Source organism: Stenella coeruleoalba, assembly GCF_951394435.1.
Source record: "Stenella coeruleoalba genome assembly, chromosome: 2".
Taxonomy (NCBI): Eukaryota; Metazoa; Chordata; class Mammalia; order Artiodactyla; family Delphinidae; genus Stenella; species Stenella coeruleoalba.
In genome coordinates, this window is record NC_137147.1 from 173,540,784 (window position 1) to 173,547,027 (window position 6,244).

The 6,244-nt window shown below is 37.9% G+C and overlaps 1 pseudogene across 1 annotated transcript; it reads right to left on the reverse strand.

The window, feature by feature from the left end:
- Positions 1–1,032: 1,032 nt before the first annotated feature.
- LOC307181871 (cilium assembly protein DZIP1-like) lies at positions 1,033–4,744 on the reverse strand (annotated as a pseudogene). The gene is made up of 2 exons: positions 4,697–4,744; positions 1,033–3,357 (listed from the first exon to the last, which is right to left on the reverse strand). The product of its transcript is annotated as a cilium assembly protein DZIP1-like (transcript).
- Positions 4,745–6,244: the final 1,500 nt, after the last annotated feature.

Below are 6,244 nucleotides of genomic sequence, written 5' to 3' on the forward strand. Positions count from 1 at the left end.
GATAGCCAGATAACAAGATAGCAGACTTAATTTCAGCCAAATCAGTAATTATTTTAAATATAAATGGACCAAATTCTCCAACTAGAGTGATTTTCATTAACTTGAAAAAGACCTAATTTTTATACTTTTTCTTTTTGTAATGGAGGGCTTTACTTGAAAGGTTGACAACATGAAGAAAGATCCAAAATCCAACAAACCATTTAGTTAAAATGTTACTTTTTTTGGGAAACAGAGTACATATAGTACCACAAAGTATAAAAAATGCAGAAAACAGTTTATATGAACTTTCTGACTGTTGACAATGTCATTGTTAAGAATAAAACTAACTTAGTTTTGAGGTATTTTAGAATATGGGTTGGGCATTTTTAAAAAGTGAAAAAAACTACAGACATAATTCAGTATTGACTCAATCTATTCTGTTCATAGTATGATAACAACTGACGTTTAAACTGGCTACATTTTATTCATAACATATCCAAGGTAAAGATGATGCCACAGAAAGTTTTTAAAGTTCTAAAATAAAACAACATGCTTATAATGGCTCAAAGCTGCATATGGTAAAAGTACTTATGGAAAATGTAGTTATCTAACATGGGCCTAGCTATATTTTTATAACTCTAAACTTACTTCTATATGAAAAATAAGCAATCTACTCTTAAGATTTCACTGATTCCACTAATTCAATTTTAAGGATACTAACAGAACTTTATAATAAAACACTTCCAACGTGACAACATACATAAGAAAGATATAAGAAAAGGTTTTAATTGAAACCAAAACCTGCTATAAGTTTAAAAAAAAATTCACTTAAAAATTAGTTGAAAAAAATACACTTAAACACTAGAGTACCGTTCTGAAGAAAAGCTTTTTATGACTTCAGTGACACATTATTTTTAAGCAGCAGCAGTCTTAAACACCTTTATATCCTTCAAAATACTGTTGACAATTTGTTTTTTAATAACTGCATTAGGTGCCACAAAAGGGACTCTTGTTCTTTGAGAGTCAGCTTCCTTGTTATTGTAGGAGATACTGCCAAGCAGGAGCATCAGAGTCGTGTAGGCAGTACTGAAATACTGCGCTACTGCAATACTGCTGGCGTCTGGAAGGGCCTCCTGATGCGTGGGGTGACAGTCACACATCTGAAGAGTCACTCCAATCAGTCTTGGTTACTAAGCTGCTTTTCAGTGTGCTGGATTCATCCTGAGGTCCTTCTCCCTTTGGCCCTTTCAGGTTAGTTGCACCCCAGGCACTTGGCACTTAAGTAGAATTTGACTCATTCTTCACAGGTGGAGGTTCCTTCTGTTCTCTTCCAATTCTTCTCCCCAAAGATTTCTCTTCCTCTAAGGATGATATGTCCCAGTCATCATCGTCCACATCTGCACACTTGAGATCTTTTTGTTCTTTTTTGATGAACGCCTCTGCAACATTAAGCCCACCAACTGGCTTATTCACATTTCTGTGATTTGAAACTGTCTTTTCAACTTTTCCAGTTAATGTTTTAATGGAGGTTCCTGTGGGCTTGGGAGAAATATCAGAGTCCTTAAGTTCACCTCCCTCAGTCCAGTCAGTGTCACTTTTGACAGTGCTCCTTCCAAAGCTACTCTTGTTGCTTTTAGATGACAGCACAGGAAGTAAGTCTGGCGAGGCATAGGCCTGGATGAGGTCCTCATCGTCCAGCTCTTCCTCTGAACTGAAGGGAGGGGTCGCAGTAGTTGAAGACTTTCTGGGAAAATGATCTTCTGTGATATTTTTCTTAACTTTTGTAACAGATGTCCTATCAGTAAAAACAGGTCTTTGTCTAACCAACTGTCTGCTTTTGGGAGGAAGATGTATTGCTTTGGGTATTTCTCCAGGTGAAAGGGTGTCCACTTGAGAAGCACTGTACCTGTCTGTGGACAGTAGTGTTCTCTCCTCAATTTTACAGGTGACCTGACATTCAAGGAATTCACGAATTTGCTGAATGTTAGGTACTTGTCATTCCCGCTCATGTCTTGCTGATACTATGGTTCTTAGCACTCTATTCAAGTGGTCACTTGGAAAACCACATATATCTGCATTAATCCCCAAGGTTTCCAGTAACTCCACCAAACTCTCCTCCAAGACTGTTCTTATTTCCTTAGCGAGGGAAGGGTTATTCTTCAGTTTTCCTTAAATGTATCTTGTTATTTAATTTCTGTTCATTTTCCTTTCCTTTTTCTTCTTCTGAAAGTTCTTCTATTCATTCCAGTATGTGCAATGAGAATGCCTGTTCATGTGCCATTGTTAGACTTGACTTAGCATCCAAAGTCTGTGGTGCTGGGGTATTCATAGGTACAGTTGGGGTAGTTGGCTTAGATTCAAAAGTTTGCCAGGTTAAAGGATTCCCTCTGGCTTCACTGACACTGTTTAATGGTTTACTGGTAAACTCTTTAATCTTTTGTCTCTGAGTGATGATCAGCTCTTTCTGCTCCTGGAGCCTCTGCCCTAGCTCTTCTATCCTTTTCTTGTAGAATACATTACTTGCATTTAGATCATCTATCATTAGGCTTCGAAGTTTCTCTATATGTGACAGGAGCCGGCTTTTCTCTTTCTTGTGTTCTTGATGAAGAGCCTGAACTCAAGCTGTCCACTTGCTTTCCTGACTATCAAGAAGTTGCATCACATTTTGGAAATCCTGGGGTTGCTGAGGACGTTCTTTAAACTCATTTGCATCTTTTAACGTGCCTATGCCTGACTTGATCTGCATTTTGGACTTCTGGACTTCTGACAATTGCTATTCTAATGCTGAATTCTTCGAAGTTAGTTCTTTAAACTCCATCATAAACATTTCCTTGACTTTTTCCATTTCATCCACTAGTTTCTCCTTTTCTTCTTTCCATCTATCGAATAACTTCAGAAATTCTTCCTCTTTTGTTTTCTACATTTCATATTCCTTAGAGAATCTGACTGCATGGCCATGCTGTGCAGCCTCTAGCTGACACTTGGTGAGCTCCTTCAACGTGGCGGTCTTATTCTGGAGCTTGTCAGTCTGTACCCTTGTCTTATACTCTGCAAGATGGGAATCTTCAGGGTGGCAGCACTGAATATGACTTTGTAGAAAAGCTTGGTTCATAAAGACCTTGTCACGAAAACGGCACTGGTAATACCTGGCTTTGGCCTCAATCATCAGCTGCTGGGTGGAAATCAACTTTTTCCTGCATTTACACTCTTCCTTGAGTAACTTGATCTCACTGGCCTGCTTGGTGAGGAGTTTCTTGCTCTGCTCGCACTAGGCCAGGCCCAGGCGCAGCCACTCCTCCAGGTTGTGCAGCTGCGAGGTGAGAACTCCTGTGAGTGTAAGTCAAGTATAAGTCTCTTATACTTTTTATAAGAGACCCACTTAAGAACATATATAGATTGAAAGTTAAATGATGGATAATAACATGTAAACTATAAGAAAATTAATGTAATGTAAAGGAAAATTAAAATTAAAACCACACTGAGACATGACTATCCATTAGAATGGCTAAAATTAGAAAGATGGACAAAACTATGTGTTGTCAAGAATATGGAGCAACCAAACTCTCATATACTAGTTGTGGGAATGCAGACTGCTACACGCTCATTCAAAAACTGCTTGACAGATATTATAACTAAACATATTCAAGAAAAACTAGTGCGTATGCTCTAAGTAAATAAATAAAAATTGCCTGTACTAAATGGTTCAGAGCAGCAATGAGGTATCACCTCCACCAGTCAGAATGGCTATCATCAAAAAGTCTACAAATAATAAATTCAGGGGAAGGTGTGGAGAAAAGGGAACCCTCCTACACTGCTGGTGGGAATGTAAATTGGTTCAGCCACTATGGAAAACAGTATGGTGGTTCCTTAAAAAACTAAAACTAGAGCTACCATGTGATCCAGCAATATCACTCCTTGGTATATATCCAGAAACTATGAAAACTCTAGTTTCGAAAGATACATGGACCCCAGTGTTCATAGCAGCATTGTTTACAATAATGAAGACATGGAAGCAACCCAAGTGCACTCCAACAGACAATGGTCTTAAGAAGATTGTGTGTGTATATACACACAATGGAACATTACTCATCCATAAATAAGAATGAAATATTGCCATTTGCAGCAACATGGATGGACGTAGAGAATATTTTGCTGAGTGAAATAAGTCATACAGAGAAAAAGAAATACTGTTTGACATCACTTATATATGGAATCTAAAATATAATACAAATGAACTTATATACAAAACAGAAACAGACTCACAGATATAGAAAACAAACTTATGATTACCAAAGGGGAAAGGGATGAGGGGGGAGGGACAAATTAGAAGTATGGGATTAACAGATACAAACTACTATGCATAAAATAGATAAGCAATAAGGATTTACTGTATAGCACAGGGAATTATACCCAATATCTTGTACTAACATATAATGGAATATAATCTGCAAAAAATGAAAAACAAAACTGAATCATTATGCTGCACACCTGAAACTAAAGCATTATTGTAAATCAACCATACTTCAATAAAAAAAAATTATTTCTAAGTTCACCATACAATCTTTATTTCTTCCAATATTTCCTACATTTTGCTGTAATTAACTTTTCTGAAACATAAATATCTGATTATGTGTCTTGTCTACTCAGAAATCTCTACAATCTCTTCATGGCTTAGAAGGAAAATTATGATGCTTGGCACATTGTAGATACCAATTACCAGTCCACATGCACATGCCTTTCCTTCACCCGCAGTCTTCTCTTCCATGTTCACACCAGTTCTCAGTGTCACAGTCACATGGAATTCATTGTTTCATGAGCATAGCCATACTTTTTAACTTGCATTTATTTAAACCATCTGACCACATGGAATTGCCTATCCCGACCTGAAACTCAGCTCAGAAAATTCAGTGTTATGCCTTCCATGAACATGTCTTTAAACACTTTTGAAATTAAGTAGCATCTCCCGTGATCACACAGCCTTTGCTGTATATGTAGTAATCTAGCACTCACCTTGTGTGGAGTGATCTAGTATTCACCTTGCTCTGCTTTTTCTTTTTCTTTTTTTTTGGGGGGGGGGCGGTTAGTTAATGACTTCTCTCTCATCTATTATGAAAGAGTATTGTCTTTTTTTTAAACATCTTTATTGGAGTATAATTGCTTTACAATGGTGTGTTAGTTTCTTCTTTACAACAAAGTGAATCAGCTGTACATATACATATATCCCCATATCTCTTGACTCTTGCGTCTCCTTCCATCTCACCCTCCCTATCCCACCCCTGTAGGTGGTCACAAAGCACTGAGCTGATCTCCCTGTGCTATGTGGCTGCTTCCCACTAGCTATCTATTTTACATTTGGTAGTGTATATATGTCCGTGCCACTCTCTCACTTTGTCCCAGCTTACCCTTCCCCTCCCCATGTCCTCAGTCCATTCTCTAGTAGGTCTGCGTCTTTATTCCCGTCCTGCCTCTAGGTTCTTTGTGACCATTTTGTTTTGTTTTGTTTTGTTTTTTAGATTCCATATATATGTGTTAGCAGACGGTATTTGTTTTTCTCTTTCTGACTTCACTCGTATGACAGACTAGGTCCATCCACCTCACTACAAATAAATCAATTTCATTTCTTTTTGTGGCTCAGTAATATTCCATTGTATATATGTGCCAAATCTTCTTTATCCTTTCATCTGTCGATGGACACTTAGGTTGCTTCCATGTACTGGCTATTGTAAATAGAGTTGCAATGAAAGTTGTGGTACATGACTCTTTTTGAATTATGGTTTTCTCAGGGTATATGCCCAGTAGTGGGATTGCTGGGTCATATGGTAGTTCTATTTTTAGTTTTTTAAGGCACCTCCATACTGTTCTCCATAGGGGCTGTATCCATTTACATTCCCACCAACAGTGCAAGAGGGTTCCCTTTTCTCCACACCCTCTCCAGCATTTACTGTTTGTATATTTTTTGATGATGGCCATTCTGACCGGTGTGAGGTGATACCTCATTGTAGTTTTGATTTGCATTTCTCTAATGATTAGTGATGTTGAGCATACTTTCATGTGTTTCTTGACAATCTGTATATCTTCTTTGGCGAAATGTCTATTTAGGTCTTCTGCCCATTTTTGGATTAGGTGGTTTGTTTTTTTTTGATGTTGATCTGCATGAGCTGCTTGTCAGTTTTGGAGATGAACCCTTTGTCAGTTGCTTCATTTGCAAATATTCTCTCCCATTCTGAGGGTTGTCTTTTCATCTTGTTTAGGGTTTCCTCTGCTG